Here is a 23,131-nt window from a genome sequence, read left to right as displayed (position 1 = left end):
GGTAACTTAGTCACAAAAGAACACACATGGTACACACTCGCTGATAAGTGGATATTAGCCCCAAAACTCGGATTACCCAAGATACAATTCACAGAGCACATGAAGCTCAAGAAGATGGAAGGCCAAAGAGTGGATGCTTCAGTCCTTCTTGGAAGGGGGAGCAAAATATTCACAGGAACAAAGAGTGGAGCAAAAACTGAAGGAAAGGCCATCCAGAGACTGACCCACCTGGGGATCCATCCCATATACAGCCACCAAACCCAGACACTATTGTGGATGCCAAGAAGTGTTTGCTGACAGGAGCTTGATATAGTTGCCTCCTGAGAGGCTACACTGGAGCTGGAGAAATAGAGTCAGATGCTCTCAACCAACCTCTGAACTGAGATTGAGGTTCACAATTGAGGACTTAAAAAAAGGAAAGAAGGAGCTGAAGGGGTTTCAATCCCATAGGAAGAACAATGATATCAACCAACCAGACCCCCCAGAGCTCCCAGGAACTAAACCACCAACCAAAGAGCACACATGGAGAGACCCATGGCTCCAGCCGCATATGTAGCATATGACAAGACAGCCTTGTCAGGCATCAGTGGAAGGAGATGACTGTTGAGTGTCTGTCTAGAGAGATTAAGGGTGAGTGGTAATTGATTAGCTATGTCCTCATCACCTCTAAGAGCTACTTCTAGAGCAAGAAGTAAAAAGCCTTGATTTGCATGTAGCTAAGATTCTCTGTGCGAATATTAGGATCTGAATGTTCATATCCCTTCAGATTTCCACACTGAGACATAATCCCAAATATGATTACAATAAGGAAGTACAGTGGTTAGGCCCTAAAACCAGAGCCCCTGAGAAGAATGAATGCCCTGACAAAGACTCCAGAGAGCCATATGTCCTTTCCACAACCACCTGAAGTCACAACACATGCAAGAAGCCCCTCATCAGACATCCCTCATAAGCAGCACCTTGACATGTGATTCCCAAACTTTAAAAGGTGATAGAAAAAAATTTGTTATTAATCATTACCCAACCCATGGTATTTCTATGGTATTTTGCTATAGCAATGAAAATAGACCAAAAAGTAAAATCAAAAACAAAACAAAACAACACAAAAAATAAATAAGCCCAGACTCTTAAGTACTGGTAATTCACAAAACGTAAGAAGTACAAGGAGTGTTAGGGAAGAGTGTAATATAATCTTATGTCTCCTTATGGCCTAGAAACACCATCAGTGAGGCAGCCTGGGCGCCGGCTGGCACTCTGTAACTGCTACAGTCCCACTGCACTGTCTAAGTGTACCCTGGATTAAGAATGAATGCGGACAAGTGGATAATAAATTAAGTGTTTTCTTACTGACATCTAACAATGTGCATGTGGTGCAGTGTGACATGTAAGTAGCCAGATATAATGCATATCATCTTCTGACAGGCATCCTTAAGAAACAGAGCTTCTTGGCCAGAATGAGCTAACTACTTGCTATATACGGATGAAGACATGGTGTGTGAGTTAGAGTAACAAATATTTCATTTCTTTTTTTGAGTTATACCAAAACACAGAAAGAGAACACTGAAAGACACAGCATGGTTGGGAATGTATCTGATCAGGTTAATGCTGGTAAAGAGTCATTTAAAACGAATTAAGCCCTCTAAGACACAAAGTATAGCCAAAACACTGTCACTGCAAGTAGAGTTCAAGCCCCTCATGTCCCACTTCCTAGTGCCTGCGGTGATGTCCCACCCATCCCCGGCAGCCAAGCCCTCCAATTCCAAGAACCCTCAGGTCTTCTTTGACGTGGACACTGGTGGGGATCGAGGTGGACAAACTGTTTTAGAATTATTTGCAGACATTGTTCCCAAAACTACACAAAATTTTCATGCATTGTGTACAGGAGAAAAAGGCACTGGATCCACAACTGGGAAACCTCTCCATTTTAAAAGATGTCCTTTCTACCAAATTATTAAGAAATTTATGATTCAGGGTGGAGACTTCTCGAATCAGAATGGGACAGGTGGAGGAAGTACTCATGGTAAAAACTTTGAAGATGAGAATTTTCATTGTAAGAATGACTGAGAGGGTTTGCTGGGCATGGCAAATGCAGGCCCCAATGCAAATGGTTCTCAGTTCTTCATCATGACAGTTCCAACTCCTCATTTGGATGGGAAACATGGTATTTGATCAAGTAATAAAAGGACTAGGTGTGGCAAGGATGCTTGAGAATGTAGAAGTGAATGGTAAAAAGCCTGCCAAATCGTGATATCACAGAATGAGGAGAACTGAAAGAAGGGGAAGACTGGGGCATATTCCACAAAGATGGCTCTGGTGACAGTCATCCAGATTTTCCTGCAGATGCAAATATAGATCTAAAAAATGTAGATAAAAATTTTTTTTTAATATCTGAAGACTTAAAAAACACTGGAAATACTTTTTGAGTCTCAGAACTGGGAGATGGCTGTTAAAAAATATGTGAAGGTTTTAAGGTACGTGGATAGTTCAAAGGCCGTTATTGAGAAAGCAGATACATCCAGACTGCAACCTGTAGCCTGAAGTAGTGTGCTGAATATTACTGCTTGTAAACTGAAGATGTGAAATCGGCAGGGGCAGTTGACAGCTGCTTGGAGGCTCTTAAAATGGACCGGCCAAACACTAAAGCACTATTCAGAAAAGTGCAAGGATAGCAAGGATTAAAAGAATGTGATCAAGCATTTGCTGATCTTGAGATAGCCCCAGGAGATAAAGCTCTCCAGGAAGAATTGCTCAGAGTCAAACAAATGATAAAGACACAGAAAGACAAAGAGAAGGCAGTGCGTGCAAAATGTTATTTTTATATTTATATAAATTTATGTTATTTATGCTTAATAAGGATCAAACATTCCTTAACTACTATGCATCGATTATATAAAGGACAATGTATATCACTGTCTACATGATCCCAGATGTGTTTCCCTTCATCTTTGTCACTGTTTACTTAGCAGTTCTGACATAGGTTATTTAATAAAGTGTTACAAAATATAGTGAATCTCAAAAAACAAAAAGAACGAACAAACTGTCATTGCAGGAAATTTTAAGTTGTTGGGTCTCTCCGTTAAATTACAGCTTTGTCACATTTATATACTGTGCTTTGTATTGTCATTCCTTTTATCTCAGAATTTAATACAGATGATATATAAAAATATTACTAACAAAATTATAACAATTTAAAGTGGAAAACCTGGAGCTGGGGAGATGGTTCGGCAAATTAAGAGCACTTACTGCTCTTGCAGGGGACCCAGTTCAGTTCCCAGCACACACATGGCAGCTCACAACTCCCTGTAATCCCAGGTTCCCCTGCACTCTTTCTGGTCTCCTCAGGTACTGTAACACACACACACACACACACACACACACACAGTATGTGTACACGTCCACAGAAAAAAACAAATACACATAAAATAAAAAGAATCCTTTAAAAAGTGGAAACCCTGGAGTTTCCGGCCATTAGCAAATGAAGTCCCTTAGCACTGCCATCACCGCAGAGCACCGATAACCGCTGTAAGCAGTGCTGCCCTTAGAGAAAGGCACCTAACAGCAGTTCCCTAACTCTAGGTCACAGTACATACCATCACTATGCTGCACTGAGGGGCTGAACATGTCTGTGACATGTCCTTGCCCCCATGCACGGTTGTCACCAAGCGAGCTCCATCAGCTTTTTGGCACCCCCCCCCCCCCCCGCACCACACTCCCACTTTCATGCAAGAAGAAAACAACTCCAACTTTCTAACTCACAGCTCTGACAACAGAGTTGCTACTCTTTCACTCGGTTTTATTCATTCTTTACAGATATTCTCTCCCTAGAACAATTACTTCTTGTAGGGGCAGGGGATGACAGGCAGGCTAACCACTGTAAAAGTAAACGTCTATTAATAAGGTATAATTTATAACATGAATCCATAGAGCTGAATCAAATCCTTGATTTTAAACTAATTATCAATTCAGAATATTCCTAAAGTACTATACTCTCAATGGTAAGAATAAAATAGTTGAAAATATTATAATTAGTCCACAAAGCAAAACCAGCAGAACTAGTTGAATCTGTCAGAGAAGAAAAAGAATATGTCAGGCTATAACCAAGTGATACTAGATCTAAAACTACAGTCCAGTAGGATGGGGTGTAAGTGAAACAATGAACTCTAATGTACACCTGGAGATTCAGGGACGAGGGCCTCCAGTCATGTGAGAAGGAATGGTGGGATCTAGGCAGGACAACAGTAGCCTCTCTGAGAACCAACAGACTTGATATGGAACATGCTATGTAAAATGTCTGCCACTGGCTCATCATGTATTTGAAGTTGTTCTCGAGCTGGAGTGTTATTTTGGGAGACTATGGCACCCTTAAAAGAAGTGGACTGGACCACTAGGGAAGGCCTTCCATGTGACATCCATGTCTGATTTTGACAGGAGTTCTGCTCCTTCATCTGCCAGATGTGAAGAACAGACGTTAGGGCATGCTCTCAGCACTACAGACCAAGCTGTGCTTTCCTTATGGTGACAGACGGCACTATGAAGCCATGGGCCTCTTCTCCATTAAGCTGCTCTGTCAGCTGCTTTATCAGTGGCATGCAAAGCAAACACCAACACTGAGTTTGCAGGTTTGTGAGTGAAGCAGGCCATGGGGCAAGAGAACTGTACAACCGGCACGCTAGTAAGCAACCTTAACTATCACCTCAGTACCTAGTAAGCAACCTTAACTATCACCTTAGTACCTAGTAAGCAACCTTAACTATCACCTCAGTACCTAGTAAGCAACCTTAACTATCACCTCAGTACCTAGTAAGCAACCTTAACTATCACCTCAGTACCTAGTAAGCAACCTTAACTATTACTTCTATACCCCGAGTCTTATTGTATTCCTTGCCTTTAAATGTTATGGCTTTTCAAGGTGCTGAGAAAAAGTAACAGTTGACTACATGGCCCTAACCAGGACGTGGATACATCTCACATGAGGCTCAGGGAACACTGCAGAAGAGGGAGTAAGAGGAAGAAGGGCTGAGATACACTATTTTCTAGAACGATACGACCACTGCAATCATGGTCCCACAGCTGTGGGTACAGACACTAGATCTGTATGAGAATGGGCCTCTTAGCAGTCAGTCATGGAGAAGGAAGGGACTCATGGGGTCCTCGCCATCACTGATGAACTACCGGTTATCAGTGGCTCCTGTGGGAGGGAAGGTTGCTTTCAGTTGTTCACCATCAGAGTGCCTACCACGCTCCAAAAGACAGTGCCAAACCCAGAAGGCCATAGTTAAACCCACTGTGTCACAAAAGAAAACAAAGAAAAGCAACAAAAAATGGAAAAGGGGGTTGCAGCAGGAAGCATGGTAAGAGAGGCATAAAAGAAGGTCCAAGGTGAGAGGAACCAGAATGCATTAATATGTCCAGAACTGTCATACAGTGAGATTACCTTTTAAACGTTTCTGAGTAATTATATCGTTCTTCTATCACTGGCTTTTCTATATTATATAATACTCCACTGTTCTATTCTTGTTCTTGTAATAAGGATTACATTTCCCTTGAAGACTATAACTGCAACCCACAATTCTAAGATTATTTAATCTCATTCAACTTTGAATGAAAAGAAAAGAGTGTAGAGGAATACATTTATTAACTGAAATAAAATTCCCTTCTGCTCCTTAGAGGCTGAATGGGCTTTAAAATTCCTTCAATGACGGCAGCAGGGACTGAGTTTATCACAGTCCTTTATAATGTCTAGAGAGGTGCAACTCCACCGTGCGTGCATTTGTCCACAGGGATCAGAACAAAGTGTGGTTTCTCTTGCATTTGACAAGAGCAATCTGCTGATGAGAAAAGTGATTTTTTTCTGCACAAGCACAAACCCATTTTTTAAAATTTATTCTCCATTTGTTTAAATCCAAAATGAGTACAGTATCATGTGGATTCTGTATCCAATGGCCTTTGCAGGAAGATTGCTTTGGAATTGGGCTCGAACCATGCCTCTGTTTCTGTGGGCCTGAGTTACCACCTTTCCCCAGATCACTCTGGTTTTGTTTGATTGCCTCCAAGAGTCACTATATTGTTTTTGTTTTGTTTTGTTTTGTTTTGCTTTATACACATAAGCACATCTCTTACCTAATAGAAACTCAGTTTCATCTCAGGCATAAATATCTTCAATTTTAAGAATTGTAGTGTGCCCTCTTTGGTTCTGAAGACCGTGTTTGTAGCCAGCAAAAATGGCCTTGAACCATAGCCTTCCAGACTTGCTTTTTATAGAAGTTCCCAGCAGGCCCCAGAAGGTTTCCCTGAAAGTTCAGCAGCACAAACTTCTCTCACCTCTACCGAGAGTAGGGTCTTTTAATGGTGGAAACAGTTAACTCACAAAGTAAAAGGATGTCATTATAAAATAAACTTCCTTTCTCAATCAAAGATGGCTCACACACACAGAGTGCTGTTTACAGGATTTCTAATTCCTTGCCAAGTGCGCATCTCTGTAAGGCCACTGAAGTCCTTTAGATATAGCAGCTGGCTCCTCAGAGCAAGTGATCCAAATGACTAAGCAGAAGTTACAGAAGTTCCACTTTGTCATTTCCCTAATAATTTGATCATCTGAGCTGTTTAAAAGTTGGGATGCCATCAGGAGTGAGGCTCACTGGGTGCTGTTTTGGAGGGATAGAGAGAAGTGAAAAATAAAAGTAGCAGATGCCCTACACCTGTTGGGGAGCTGGGAAAGCCAGGTTACATACAGTAAGAAGTCAGAACCTCAGAGGGTAACACGAAAGACGGAGAGGCGCAGGTGCAGGCCTGCCTCGGTTTGTACTGCCTGCACGTGTTTGCTCTTAAGCTTTCCAATTGCCTGGAAATCTAGGGTGGCATTCAAGAGCAAGAGTTTCCTTAAATGGCTATTAATGTGTATTCTAAGCCAATATGTACAGTATTCCTCATACTGTACATAATTTATCTAAAATTTTTCACACAATATATTTGATTATGTTATCCCTTCCCTAACTCCTTCTATATCCTTCCCACCTTCTTACCTACTATCTTCATGGGGTCTCATATCAGATATTTACATTATGATTTATAACAAAGTTGTGTAGCAAAATTAGTTATGAAGTAGCAATGAAAGTACTTGAGGGTCTCCACATGAGGAACTGTATTAAAGGGTCACAGCATTAAGGCTGAGAACCACTGCTCTAAGATCACTGAGTTTTCAAAATTGTCTTTAGTATTTTATAAATATTTTACTAATTTATTTGTGTTTGTGTGCATTTGTGTGTATGCCATGGAGCCTGTGGAGGTCAGAGAAGCTGTGGGAGAACATTCTATCACGTGGATCCTGGGAATCAACCTCACATAATCAGAGCTTAGAAACAAGCTCCCTCAGCTGCTGAGCTGTCTCACCGGACCTAGTTTATAGTGCTTGTTGCACTTTACTTACAGAAACTAAATGCATGGCACATGTATAACTTATTATGCAATAGTCTATTTGAAAACAATGAGGTTCACCTGTGGCGATCAGAGTCCATCTAAGATGTCTACATACAAACTAAGATGCTGAACTGAGGAGGGCCTAATGAAGATAGTGTGGTTTCTAGCATTGATAAGATCCAAGTTAGTAGAAAAAAACAGGAGGGACCAGCATATGTCCAAGTAGTTGCTGAATAAATTTGAAAGGCAAGAAACATAAATAACACCTTAACACCTCAAAGTCAAAGAAAACTCTTCTTGAAAAGAGGAATTTTCAAGCTAGTCCCTGAGCAGAGTTTTTCACAAACTTAATCTATATTAACATTTTTAATTAATAGATTTTGCATCTGATTTTAAATGTTTTATAATGAAAACTTGAAATTGGCCCACTTCCACTCCTCACTACTGTCAAAGCAAGGACACTGAAGATTAGACAAAAGTGAAACTTGGTGCCTGACACTAGCTGCCCTACAGTAGAAATGTCCCATCTTTGCTGTATAGTCATATGTGTACACAGGTGCTCGCAACTTACAATGCTGCTGCAAAAGATAAACACACATGTCAATAAATTGTTAAGTTAAACCATCAGAAAGTGAAGTCTGTTTATCTGTATCTACATATAATTTAAACATGATGCCATATAAATTAATAATATATAATTATTAATTTATATAAACTATATAACATTTTTACATCAGATACAAAAGCTATTTTTACTTACAACCGAGTGTTTGTATGTCTGTGTATGCCCAGTTCAAGCAAGCTCTGGCTTCTCTTTCTAAAGCTAATGAAAAACCACCAAGACCTTTGTAAAACTCAGCTACTTCCAGATCAGATGATGAAAAGGAGTCGTGGTTTTAAGTGACTTTCTTGCTTCCTATCTATATTCTGCTAAACAAAAATTATCTTAGCACAGAGAGCTAAACTCTAAATGCTTTGTTTACACTAACACATGTCTAAATATGAAATAGCAATGAACCAACCAGCTGCCAGTCATGAGGTAACTCGATACCTTTGATTGAAGATTAGTATTAGACTAGCCAAAATACAAAAGTCCATTTGAGACAATTTCACTGTCTTACAGAGAGCACCCATGATTATGTACAGATGCAGGGGAACTATGTGAGGATATTTTTGCATGTAAGAACTAGACATTTAATTATATACAGTGTACGTTTATCACCAATTAGAAGTTTTATGTAACTAAAAACATAAATGTACAGTAAAAAAAAGGCAACCCTGTCAAGAGAAACAAAGGAAACTAGTGCCAGTGGTGAAGTGAGAAGGGGCAGTGGCAAAATATGCAGAAAAACACTCCTGGTAAATCCTGTCCTTCCACAAAATGACAATATGGAACCCTATACAGTATTTATTTAATGCAGCAAGATTTTAGTTAATAGATAACTGAAGTATTTAGATAAAACTGATTCTCTATTTGACTAAATCTTATATGCTTCCCTTTCTTAATTACTTGAAGTTATTAATCTTAAGGAGTCCTTAAGTGAAGTATGAAGCTTATATGAAGTTTTCCACCTTTATCCACTTAATTTAAATTCTGCCTTGAGTGAAGAAACCTGTCATGGTCACTTTCCATGTCTCAATCAACTCCAGGTCTGCGGAATCCTAATGTCTATCCTTCCACACACAGTACTCCACACTGCTGACTCACGAGCACCGTTCGGAAGCTCACAAAGCAAGGCTCTCTGGACTCATTAGGATGTTCTGGGCCATCTGCCCACACTCAATAGTACTGCCAGAAGGCTGTGTCATTCTAGCCGGTAATTCTCCTGCCTCCTGTCTTGCTATCAGTTACCACTTCTCAGTATATCTGCTTCTGGTGACTCTAGTCACCCATTAACAACTTCAGTCCTTCAAGCTGCTTATAACTTAATGTCTATCATAATCTGAAAGAATAGGTGTGGACAGAGCTCAGTAGGTACTTGCCATAAAAATATAAAGAACAAAATTTAGATTCCCAGAAACCCACACAAAAGCCAAGTAGTTGTGGCAGGTGCCTGTGATCCCAGCATTTAGGAGGCAGAGGATGGGGATGCCCAGGACAAGCTGGCTGGCTAGACTAGGAAAGCCAGGGCTCTTGGTTCAGTGAGGGATCCTGCCCCACCACACCTCCTCCCAGAAAGAAGAGAGCAATTGAGGAAGACACCCAACGTCAACTTCAGGCCTCCATACATATATGTACAAACATCTAAGCACACCCAGACATGTATACCTTCAACATGCAAATATTCAATGTGTTGTGTGTGTGTGTATGTTGCCAAAAATAAAAAACCATCATCAATTAGTGCTTGTTATTTCATGAAGCTGCCTGGAGCATTCCAGGTGCCTGGCAAGCAGGGGAGGGAAGGCCATGTCGACAACTTTCTCTAACCCCTCACAAGCACAGTGGCTGTGTGTTGGCTTCACTATTAGACAAACTGCAGAGGCTGTGTGACTCCACCAGATGGGAGTTACAAAAATGAGGACAACTTCAACAAGACAAGTTATTCTAAAACATGAGTTGCTGAATGTTGCAGAGCCCTGGGTGTTTATCAATGTGTCAGGCTTTCTTCTCTATCACACTCCTCCGGTTTCTGTGACTTTGAGTATATTCATCATCATTAAAATAACAGAGTAAGAGAACTTCCTAAATTTAATCTCTACTAGATCCCCATGAGCACATTCTTGACTGTGGTTTTGAAGTGCATGTTTAATTTTGCTAACACACTGGGTTTTGGGGTTCTTTTTGTTTTGGTTTGGTTTTTTAGAATGAATTTTCAACTTAATTAAATCATGTCAAAACCTGTAATTTTTCCCTTACTAATACACAGATTGTATTTAAAACATTTTACTGACAGCTGGCAGTCCCATAGCCTGAGACACAGTGACACAGCACAGCTTAAATGCACCGTGCTCCCTATGTCTGCTCTGCTGCCATCATCCCCGAGGCTCTCTCTGTAGTCAGGCTTTACTCTAATGCTACATCTCTATTAACTCGGTCTGTCTCCACTCCAACTCTGACTTACAGGAATTTAATGCCTTAAGAACAGGAAATTTCAACTTTGTCTTTATTCTCCGTCATCTTAATTATTTACCACATCATTCTGTGAAATCTTTAAAAAGTCTCTCCCAAAACCATCTGGGCCTGGTGGGTTCAAGGTTTCAGTCTCTTGTAGGATCATTTTTATTAATTCATATTTTCCTACCAAAAGAAAATCCACTCTCCATGCCTCCCTCCCTTTTGCGAGACAGGACTATGACTCAGGCTGCCCTTGAACTCACCTTTCCTAACCCAGCCTTCCAAGGGCCAGAATCTAGGTAAGTACCACCACACTGAGCTTCTGAGTTCTGATTTACTAGCTGTGCATCAGCATCATTCATGCTGATGTTACTTTCTTCTTTTTGGTAGCCCTAATTCTGCTTAGCATACCTTCCATTTCAAGCCAAGAAAATGTGTCTGGTCTTTCATATATGCAGGTGTGTACATATGCATATGGACATGTGGATGCACGTGCATGTATGAGCATGTGGAAGAGGGACTACAAGTATGCACTAGAATGCCTGGCTTTTGTGTGAGGACTAAGAATTGGCCTCAGGTCCTCATATTTTTGTGGCAAACACTTTACTGATGGAGCCATTCTCAGCCCTGCTTAATTTCCTTGAAATGAAAGGTGATGCTTTGGCTTTACTAAACTATACTTGGTTTTCTGATTTATTTGTTAAGTTTACTAATTTTTTTTTCTATCTCAGGTTCATCTTGTCAATCTAGATACTATTTTACTTGCATATTTAATTTTGTTAGATTTTTCTAGACAAATCACAATTGCCAGTTTGCAATACAACTTTGAACTAAGACATTTTTTCAGATCGTTTGTTTGTTTTTATGGCTCCCAGTGTGGCCTAGCTTGCTAGGTACCAGAGAAGGACCTAAGATCCTCCTGTGTGGGGGGTAACGTGTGCACCACAGCTAGTGTACACACTGCTGGAGAGATAGCCTGACCCTACACTCCACTATTTATACAGTAGAAGGAGCTGCCCACTAAGGCCATTTAACTTAATTGTATCATTAGTTTATTACTTGAGCCAAGCACGTTGGCATGAGATGGTCTCTCAAGAATACTTACTATATGCTCCCTTAATGGTGTTTGACTCCCAACACAGATTTTCTTGATTCACTTAAAATGTACACTCCCTCATTTCAAGTCATCTGCCTGTAAATGGTAATCTGAGGAATGAGGCTATACAACCTAGGCAAGCACTCTATGAGATGAAGTTCCCTGGCCTAGGAAAGAGGTTTTGGATTTCTTCTTCTTCTTTTTAAAGAATTGTTTGTTTATTTTATGTATGTGCATACATTGTTGCTGTCTTCAGACACACCAGAAGAGGGCATCAGATCCCATTACAGATGGTTGTGAGCCACCATGTGGTTGCTGGGATTTGAACTCAGTACCTCTGGAAGAACAATCAGTGCTCTTAATCAGTGGGCCATCTCTCTAGCCCCTTAGATTTCTTCTTGGAGGGAGGAGCATCTGCACACCAGGTGCACACCTGCCATGGCTTCTGAGTGGAGGTCAGAGAACAACTCCCGGAGTAGGTTCTTTCTTTTCGTAGAGGGATCATCCAGGAACCAAACTCAGGTGGTCAGGTCTAAGCAGCAAGTACTTTCACCCACTGAGTCATCCTAATTTTTGAAATTGTATTTTTAAGGTTTAGAAAAGTGCTGTGGTTTGCTGCAATGCTATTAGCTTGAAACCTTATTGTAGAGTACATGGTTGATAACATACTTACTTGACCACTGCTTCTCAGGCTGGGAAGCAGGTCAACTAGTAGTTCAAGGACCGGTTCTTTCCCCAGAACCCATATGAAAGTGCCAGGCATAGTAGTGCATACAGCAACCTCAGAACCAGGTGTCAGAAGCAGGTGAATCTTGGTTAATAGCTAAGCTCAATGGTGGGCATTGCTAGTTTTAACAAGTACATTGTTATGTTTTATGCTTTCTTTAATTGTTCCTTTCACACTTTTTCTTGTTTTCCTTCTAATATGATAGAATCAGCACACAGACTAAGCAAACACTTATGGAGGACTTATTACTTGAGAGCACCAACCACACTTGCAGAGATGCAATGGTACCTAGGCATCAGCAACATGACATGAATGCTGCTGCTCATCCCCCATCTCATTCAACAGCAGAAGAGATTTCTCAGAAGTGGGGTGAGTGGGACACAAATGTAATCCCAGTACCCGGGAAGCAGGCAGATCTCTGTGAGTCTGAGGTCAGCCCAGTCTATATAGCAAGCAGTTCTAGGCCTGCAGAGCTATATAGAAACTTCACTGTCTCAAAATAAAAACAAAAACAAAAAACAACAGTGATCCCCCTCAAAAAACTGTTCCAACGAAAGAATGGGAAAGACTACTTCAAGTACCATATGTACAAAGAAAGTGTGTGACAGAAGTGGAGAAGTCAGCCAGCACGGACACCAGATGAGGGAGGAGCACACACATGATGCCTGAGAAGCAGGTGTGACAGAGCAGACAGGCCACGTTAAAGAATAAGTAAGTACCGGAAATACATCTAAGAAAGAAAACGACTCCCATCATATAAAGTGTTGTATGGAGAGCAATATAAGGACCTGGGGAGGGCAAAGGGTAAACCACTAAGATAAACCAAGCAAGAGATGACAGTCATAGCAAACAGTGAAGACGGCCAGATGGAAATTGATACCACCATCTTAACTAGTCTTTTTCCCAACCAAATCTTGGGAGCTATGTGTTTACTGCTAATTCTATGTAAAGTGACTATCATATAGAGCACAACATGGACTTTTTAAAATTCTTTTTATACATGAGTGTTTAGTCTACATGTACACCTTTGTCTTATGTGCATGCTGCAGCCATCTTGCAGTCATTAAAAAAACATCATCTCATGTGGATATTTTTATAATAAACACCACTCTATTAATTTATATAACTTCATTCTATCAGTAACTGTTTACTGGACATGTATCACTAGGTCTAAAGATATACTGCTCAATGGAAAATGATATGCCTGGCATATGTGAAGCCCCACATAAATCCTCAGTACCAAAAATAGGTAAATAAACAACAAGAAGTATTCATGTCAGATAACATGGGCATGGAAATATAGCAAGAAATCAAGTCTAGTCTTACAAAGCAGGTAATTTATGAAGTAAAGTATAATTAAATTTTTTATATATCTGATTTAAAGTTAAGCCAGTTAAACCAACACTTTTTCCTGTTAGCTGTCCGTTCAGTTCCTCAAACCCATTTACTAAAATACTATGTTTCCAGTCCCTTGGAACAGATACACACAGACTATTTCCTCCTAGAGCATTTACTCTGGTAAACATAGAGAAGCAATTGTATACACAGATATCATACAGAGTGCATATAATGGTAGCAGAAGAAAAAACAGAATATGAGATGGGCATAGAGCACTACTCAGAAATGCTGTTTTCTATCAAGAGAAAATGAAAGCCTCTCAGCAACGCTTCAGCACATTCTTCAGAGGAGAAAGAGGGAAATACATAGGAACTGATGTCAGACATTCATAAAGGGAAAAACGAAGGGCAAAAATCCTGGGCAGGCCTAGACATGGCTCAGTGTGTAATGGCATCTGCCACCAAGCCTGATAACCTAAATTTCAGAGGAAGGAGAGATTAAATGGTAACTGCACCCTGGCACATGTGTGTGCATGGACATAAAATTACAAATTTGCCTTCAGTCATGGCAAACAGCTGGCATGTTCAAGTAGCAATAAAAAAGTAAATTCAAGAGCAATGAGCGAAAGAAAATAGTGAAAGTCACTCAAGACAGCAAAGAGCTAGATTACAATGTGTTTTAATCAAACACAGAAAACCTTACAATTTTATTCAAATTCAGGTGAGAAATTAGATGGCTAGGAAGGGATCTAATCAGGAAAATAACATGATATGATACTGAAATAAAAATTGCCTGGCTCTAAACTGGAGACAGATGGGGAGAGGAGAAGAATAATAAAATCAGAGAAATCAGAGCATTTATGGCATGAAGCCAGCAGAAATGATCACTACTCATCCGAGGATGTTAACAGTAGCGTGCATGCAATGTTGAGTAATTTCAACAATACTTTAGATACTGGAATGGCACATACCATTTTCAGATGAATGGAAAATATAGGACATGAAAAAAAACTATTCAGAAACTAGTCAGGAATCCATGTTAACTGTGAACATGATAAGTTTAAAACAGCTATATGCAGAATGTCTAAAGAATGGCCTAGCAAGAAACACTGACTATTTTACAGTCAAACTTTAAATGTGTATACTGACTAGCAAGAGCTTCTAACAATGATTTCAGCTTAACAGTACACAAACAGGTGTTTTTAACACAACAGACAAGGTTTGGGCTTTCACGGCTTTGCTGTCAAAAGGAGAAAAAATACACAAGCAATTAAAATAAAGGCTCTTGGAGTCAGAAAGACGGCTCAATGGTGAAGAACGCATAACTCTCTTCTTGAGTACCTGAGTTTAGTTCCCAGCACCTACGGATAAAATCCCCAAGGAATAAACGCTGTACAATGTATTGGCCTCATCCCAAAATTATGTTATATTCAAAGAACTTTCCAATTAATTTTCGATTAAGAAAGACAGAGGGCTATAGGTATGGGGACACTGTCACCTGAACCTGAATATGTGGAAAACCACGTAAGAGTGTTACCTACAGATAGTTTGCCATGGCTGGTCCATAAAAGTCTTCTTCTTTCCCGTCCAATGTAAGAATTAAGCTATAAATTCTGGATGGAGTAGGACCCTTTTAATCCCTATACTCTGGTGATGTGAGGATTTCACTATCTCTCGAGAGTAAGATTAGCGCATGTGGCCCTCCTTATCATTTTCAATAGATCTTTTAAAAGTAAGGGACCTGGGATACAGCCCTATTCATTAATGCTTGTAGTGAGTCAAGTGTCTCCATGAATATTTAATTTTTCACAAAGATAACTTTTAATTAAATTTTATAATTCTTTATAAAAGCTGTAATAATATAACAACAACAGCCTGGGGAGATGACTCAGTGAGTAAACATCTTCCATGGAACTGAATTTGATACCTAGAACCCATGTGAAAAAAGCCAGGAGCGGAAGTACACATCACCAGCACCTGGACGGCCTGCCAGGAGGACCTCTGCATCTCACTGGCCAACTCGCTCAATCAGCTGGTTCAGTTAGACCCTTACAAAACCAAAGTGGGGGGCTGGAGAGATGGCTCAGGGGTTAAGAGCACTGACTGCTCTTCCAGAGGTCCTGAGTTCAATTCCCAGCAACCACATGGTGGCTCACAACCATCTGTAATAGGATCCAATGCCCTCTTCTGGTGTGTCTGAAGACAGCTACATTGTACTCATATATAATAAATAAATCTTTTTAAAAAAGAACAAAGTGGAGACTGTCAGGAAGGCATTCAAAGTGAACTGTGGCTTCCTGCACACACATAGTTAGCAGTAACAATGGTAACAGAGAGGCACTATACACATGGAACAGGATTTACCACGTTTAACTGCATCATCTACCTAGCATCACACTATGCTTTATCTGTGATCTTCTCAACTGAAATTGAAGGGTTAAATTTCTTACATTTTCTCACATCTCTACAATATGAGAAAAGCACTGCTCACCAGGTTTATTCAATGTACTCTCCTTAGCATCCCACTTTCAGATTTTTCTCTTCTAAGGACTTTACATGTTAGCTCTTGTTTACTACCCATAAACCACACCCTTTTACCTATGAAGAAAGGAAATAACAGAATCACTTCTATGACACATTATGACAGATATGAAAGGCATTTAATGTCTATTATAAATCTGAATATCTAAAAATAGTTCTTAGCCTACTTGCAACTTAAACAGAAGGTGGCCTGTAGAAATCATTTCGCTAACAAAACAAAGAGCACAGGAAGTTTTATAAGATAACCCGAATTCAAAGGCAGTGATAGAACACATAGCAATGATAGAACAATTCCACTATCCCAAACTTTTAAGTCTCCTAATTTATAAAAAAATAAATTCAGCTGAACATAGTGGTGCATTAATATCAGCCTTTAGGAAGAAGAGGCGGGAAGATCTTTCTAAGTTTAAGGTCAGCCTTGTGTACACAGTGAATTCTAGAACAGCAAGAGCTATGTAGAGAGACCTTGTCTCAAAACAAAATAAAATAAAGCTAGGCATAGTGGCACACACCTTTAACCCTAGTGCTCAGGATGCAGAGAGGCAGGAGTTTCTCTGAGTGCAAGAGCTGTTACACAGAGAAACCTTGTCTCGAAAAACTAAATACATAAATACATATTTAACAAAAACATAAATAAAACTAATCCAATTCAGAAAGGTAAAATTTAAATAAATTTTTGAGAACCAGAAATTCTTACAGACTAAAATAGTACATGTATTGTGTTTTGGCTCAAAACAAGTCAGGGATTTATATAGAACTCTCAGTAAAACTACCTTAGTTTTGGCCACCAAAAGAAGAAAGGTAAGCAATAGAAAATATTCCAAAGAACTTAAAAAGAACTCTGGCTACTGGTGCTCATTACCTCTAGAGTGAAGTACTCACTCAGACACCTAAGAGTCCTGAAAGCACAGGACTCTGTTCTTTGGTGATTTGAAAAAGACTACAAGTGAGATCACATCAATAGTTTGGCCTGTTTCCCTTTTCCCTGCATTCAGAGTCTTCTCAGTCTTCATGAGCACTGAAAGGCACAGGGCAGAGTGAACCCTGCAGCCAGAAGATTGACATTCAAGTCTCAGTCCTGAATCTCACCTCTGCTGTTCTCGAGCTGTAAGAAAAGTGTATTCTTACGTGTGTTCTTACAGTGGTAGATTCTGAGTGTTGTAGCTTGGATCTGGCTTAAGAACATCAGCAGAAACTGATGGTGATTTGAGAAGTGAAGGCTAGAAGATCGAACATTCAGAGTCATCTCCAACTACATGGAATGAGGCCAAACTTGGCATGACGGCACACACCTCTAAAAGCAGCACTCATCATCAGACCTGTGGATCCTGAACCACACAGGATATCATTGATATTAATATCAATAGTATGCACTGGAAAATTCTCACATTATGCCCAAAATAAACCCTTAGAAAGAGAACAGCTACAATACCAACTGGAAAGAATGAAGCCATATTCTTCTGGGCAAGTCTATTCTACAGTTGTTCAGAGTTAACTGCATTACATGATCATCATCTCCTGGAACAAGCAGAGAGAAGGGACTTTTGAATCCCAACTGAGGATAACCAAGAACAAAGTGAAGTATGAAATCTCTGTACTACAGAAAAATGAGCTAAACCGAGTCAGCAATAGAACTGTTGGTGTGCACCATGTGTCCAAGACATCTTCTGACCAATGATACAAACTCAAGTTTAATCTACACACATGATTTGTGGAAATCATAGAATTTTAGTGCTTACAAGTGACCTTAGAAATCAGACATTCTATTTTTTGTTTAAGATACAGATTTTTTTATAGTTCATTTATTTGTCTTTTATAAAAAACCCTTATGTGGTACCCACAGCTGGAGCCTGGGTCCTCTGAACAAAGACTCTGGTGTGGGTTTTCACAAGATGATCAGTGAATTCCTGATAAGCAGATTTGGGGAACACAGTTTCTTTCCAGAGGTCAGGGGTCAGGTAGCCGTAGGGCTTGAAGATGACATCAAAGGTGGCCTTAGCAAAGTTGCCCAGGGTGGTAGTGCTGCCTCTGGCTAAAGTGTAGCAGTCATCTATACGTCCATCATCAGAAGCTTCTGGGGGAAGGGATGGGGCACACAAGCACAGAGCCACAGCGGCCTGTCACCTTGCATGGGACAGTGTGGGACTTGACAATCTTGTTCCCGAAGTAGACTCCACACAGGGATGATGGAAAGCTTGGCCAGAATGATGGCCCCTCGGATGGCAACTTAACACCAAGGCCAAAGTGATCATTGTAGTCCCCATTATCGACGAAAGCCTTGAACCTGGTCAGCTGGCCAGCCAGCGTCTGCTTCTGCACTGGCATGATTTTCAAAACCTCATCCTTTAGGGATGCACCCAGGAAAATGTCAATAATCTCAGACTCCTTAATGGGCAGGGAGAACAAGTAGATCTCCTCCAAGGACTTGATCTTCTTAACCAGGCGGCCCAGCTTGGTGACAGGGATCCACTCCTTGTCTTCAGTTTTACCTCCATAAGCCCTGTGGCCATGACTATGGCCACGACCGAGGGCCAAATCCTCCATGGAAACTGCCGGGGCCTCCTAATCCTGGGCCCGCAGGTCCTCTGGGCCCTCCCGCTGCACCAGCAGTGTCATCCAACATTTGGTGTTTCTGACAAGGGTTTACTTCTCACCAGTCTCTTGGCATGCTTCTGATGGCCTGGGTCAGTGACAGCCACTGTGCATACTCTAGCATTCTCACATGCTGTGCCCAATTCAATAGCATTGCTGCTGTAGTGATGGATGGGTACCAGTTTTAGCCGACACAGCGTAGCATTCTGTCAGATTCGCTCAAAGCTGGGCAGTTAGTTGTTGGCGAGGACAACCCACTTTGCTTTGCTTGTCTGCTCCTCTTCAGTCTGCTCACACCCAGCACGTACTTTCTACTCTTCATAATAAGCTGGAGCCTAGAGGTCATCGACTTCAAAGACCTTTTTGACTTCTTTGCGGCCACCATCTTCCTGTTAGGTGCGGGACAACTCCAACCAAGAACAGCCACCAAAAAAGGATTTGCTGAGATTTTTATATAGATGTTTTAAGATTTAACTATTCACCTTTTATTGAAATTTAGATAAAACAAGTAGCAATTTGAGTATCAACATAATATATTTTTTTAATTTTCTAATATTTTATGAGCTAAAAGTTACAATTTATATTGACATTCAAATACAAGAGAATTTTTTCTGGAATTTTATAAATACATAATCTTTATAAAAATTGAAGATTTGTAGGATGCTTTAATTTTTATACACTTGAAACCTTATTTTTACCATATACTCAAAGTACGTTTATCATATTAAATTAAATTTTAACTACATGCTGTAATTTTCATAATTATAGCCTATTTAAAAAAATACTAGCACTTATAAAGCAGAGGTAGGCAGCTGTTTGTGAATTCAAGGCCAGCCTGGCTCATATATAGATCTCAGCCAGGGCTACACATGAGACCCTGTCTCAAAAACAAAAGGTTAAAATAAATTGAAAATACTTTAAGATCAATATGAATACATGAAAGCATCTTAAAAAAAAAAAAGCTAGTATACCCTGAGATTCATGGGCTAGAAACTTATGCCACAATGTGGCCACCTTAGGAGGGGTTAGAACATTAGGGAGTAGAGTGGGAAGTGGTTAGGTCTTCGGTCCACCAGCCTCCACAGGGATTACTCTGCTGGTGACTAAGCCATGGAAAGAATGAGTCATTAGTAGCTGGAAAAGTAGCTCAGTAAATTATCTGCTACACAGCATAAGCACCTGAGTTCAAACCCTGACACCTACATTAAAGCCAGGCATGGTAGTTCACACCTGTAAACACAACACTGGAGAGACAGGCAGACACTGTGGCTCACTGCCAGCTAGCCTGACCTAATCAGCAAATCCCTAAGTCAGGGTGAGACACCTGTCTCAAAGAAACAAAGTAGACAGCTCCTGAGAAAGACACTAGAGCTTGACATTAGACCTCCAAACTTTCACAAGGACCTGCAGACACATGAACACACATACACATACATACATACACACTCCTATATGACTTATTTCAGATCAAGATACTGACATTTCTAACATACCTTAGGCAGAAGGCCCCCTGGTGATCTTTCCTCATCAGTGCCATGCTTTCAAAAAAAAATTGTTTCATATTAGCTATAAACTTCCTATAAATAAAATCACTCAATTTATGCTTTTGAACCTCACTTCTTTTATCCAACACTGTCTAAAATACCCATCACATGCTGCATTATTTATTTTTATTGCTATGTAGCGTTCATCCTAAAAGCCACTGTTCTGGTTTTGACACATCACCTCAGTAGCCTGAGAATCATCTCAAAACTCCTGCTCCACAGCCCTTAGGTGTACTACCAGGTTGACTTACACTAACACTGTGAGCCGAGTCTTATTTCCACAACTGTCATGATCATTCTTGTACCTTACATTTTTTACATGAAGCTCATTTTACACACATGTCCAAGAAAAAAAATCCCATATGATTACTGTCTAATACTACATATGCACACAATTCAGAAGTTGTTTCAATAATTTTCGTAAGAATCTTAAATAAAGTTCCTATCCACAGAAATATTCTTTTATTCCTAATCTTATATTCTTTAGTAAAATTTTGGGGACTTAATAAAGTTTTCTATAATGAAGATATTCCCATTTTCTAAATGGATGTTGCTAGATTAAATAAGGGCTTTCTAGGAGCATTGTTTTCTCTTATTAATACAAATAACAGGTTCATTGTTTTCTTAGCTTCTTGAGAGAGCCAGCAAGACTGCTCAGGGCATAAGGGTGGCTGCCTTGAAAGCCTGGCAAGCCATTTGAAAGAAAGAGAGAAACATTATCCTCTGACCTTCACATTCTGACACACTCATGTCATGTGTCATACATGACACACATTAGAAACACACACTGTCTTAGTCAGGGTCACTATTTTGTGATGAAACACTGGAACCAAAGGAATCTGGGGAGAACAGAGTTTACTCTGCTTCCTCTTCCATATCACTGTTCATCGTGGAAGTCAGGACAGGAACTCACACAGGGCAGGAGCTGATGCAGAGGCCATGAATGGAGTGCTGCTTACAGGGTTGCTATACATGGCTTGCTCAGCCTGCTTTCTGATAAAACACAGGACCATCATCCCAGGGATGGCAGCACCCAAAATGGTCTGGGCCCTCCCCCAATAAATCACTAGTTTTAAAAATGTCCTACAGGGGGGCTGGAGAGATGGCTCAGCAGTTAAAAGTACTGACTGCTCTTCCAGAGATCCTGAGTTCAAATCCCAGCAACAACATGGTGGCTCACAACCATCTGTAATGGGATCTGATGCCCTCTTCTGGTGTGTCTGAGGACAGCTACAGTGTATTCATATACATAAAATAAATAATTCTTTAAAAAAAAATGTCCTACAGGCTTGCCAACAGTTGGATCTTTTGGAGGCATTTCTCAATTGTGGTTCCTTCCTTTCAGATAACTCCAGCTTGTGTGTCAAGTTGACAAAACTAGCCAGTGCTAATTTTAGCCACTAATGATATATTTGTGAAAATTAATTTTCTTGAAAGATGTTTATCTCATTTCTCTTCCTCTCCTCATTTCCAAATCTGCTGGACTTTACTGTCCTGTTTTTGTTATATTACCAACAGAGACATATTTGTTATGGTTTTCACTTTAAAGAATGTCTATTTCATGTAACAATTAATTTGAGATTTTTTTTTCCTACAATATAGATTTGTTTTCCCATTAAAATTTATATGCAGTCTGGGTATAGAGGCTCATGTCTACAACGGAAGCACTCAGAACTAATTACAGGCGTGAGCTTATGCCCAGCAAGACTCAATTTTTTGTTTGTTTGTTGCTGTTTCAGACAGGGTCAACCCACACTGGCCTCAAACTCTCCACACAGGAAGGGATGACCTCCTACCTACAACAGAATGACAGGAGTGTCCCACCTGTCACGGCTAAGGCCCAATTCTTAGGAAAAACAACACTGGCATGTTTGAGTAGGTAAAGCCTGCTCAACCTGTAATCCCTTTTAAAACGGGATTCAAAATTAAAATCTCTTCTCTTTGCTCTTTCTCTCCCATGCTGGCCCATACAGACATCCTACGCTGTCGCGGTGCCACACTGCCATTCCACAGCACTTTACGCAGGTGTGCTGCAGCATGTCTGTGACCATGACAAAGTCATCTAACTGTTCTTCTTGTCTCACCTAATGATTAGACATGAACTGGTTTTCTCATCTAGAGACACTCAAATCTGCCAAAGATATTTCATTCTTTAATGTCCTTAAAATTACATTTTATTTACACCTAGATTGTACAGGTATTCTTTAAAGCAAGCATTTATGCAAATCAAGCAATAATTCTCTAAGACATGTAAACCTCAAAAATGAAATAAACTGTCTTTGTAGCTTAATTTATAAAGACCGTACATGGCCTTAAAGTAAAAGTATTATATTCTCAAAATGTCAATTCTCTTTTTCAAAATTTTGAGACAGTGTCTCACTGTACAACCCTGAAAATTGCCATATAAACCAGGCTGGCCTCAAACTAGAGCTCCACCTGCTTCTGCCTCCTGCGTTCTAGAGTTCAAGGTGTGTGCCATAAAGTCTAGCGCCGTCCCCTCTTTCACGCCCTCTCTCTTTTGCAGCATCACTGCTGAGGGATGAGACAAGGTGCGATGAGTCCTTGGCAGTGACTTTCCTCTGGGCTGGCAGGTCTGCCTGCTGGCTCTGGCCCTGGTGTGCATTCCCACCTGACTTGTGCTCACTCACCCTTGGACACGTGTAGGAGTTCCTTGGTGTGCTGCTCATACACACACTCCCAAACAGTGTGCACAAGAGTTCAGTCTGTACACTGAGATGACCACCACGACATCTGTGCCTCAACCTACCAGTGTTAACACCTTATGGCCTTTGTTAAGACCCCAAGTCATGGAGTAATGCAGAA

The 23,131-nt window shown here is 40.4% G+C and overlaps 1 protein-coding gene and 1 pseudogene across 2 annotated transcripts in view; one reads left to right on the top strand and one right to left on the bottom strand.

Moving 5' to 3' along the window:
• The window catches only part of YAF2 (YY1 associated factor 2), a 50,499-nt gene that overhangs the window by 4,809 nt on the left and 22,559 nt on the right, over positions 1-23,131 (bottom strand). The gene's annotated exons all lie outside the window — the stretch shown is intronic.
• On the top strand, positions 1,723-22,374 carry LOC308438098 (peptidyl-prolyl cis-trans isomerase D-like; annotated as a pseudogene). The gene is made up of 2 exons: positions 1,723-2,795; positions 22,282-22,374. The product of its transcript is annotated as a peptidyl-prolyl cis-trans isomerase D-like (transcript).

This window comes from Micromys minutus, assembly GCF_963924665.1.
Source record: "Micromys minutus genome assembly, chromosome: 27".
NCBI classification, from domain to species: Eukaryota; Metazoa; Chordata; class Mammalia; order Rodentia; family Muridae; genus Micromys; species Micromys minutus.
This window is presented reverse-complemented; position numbering and strand designations above follow the sequence as displayed.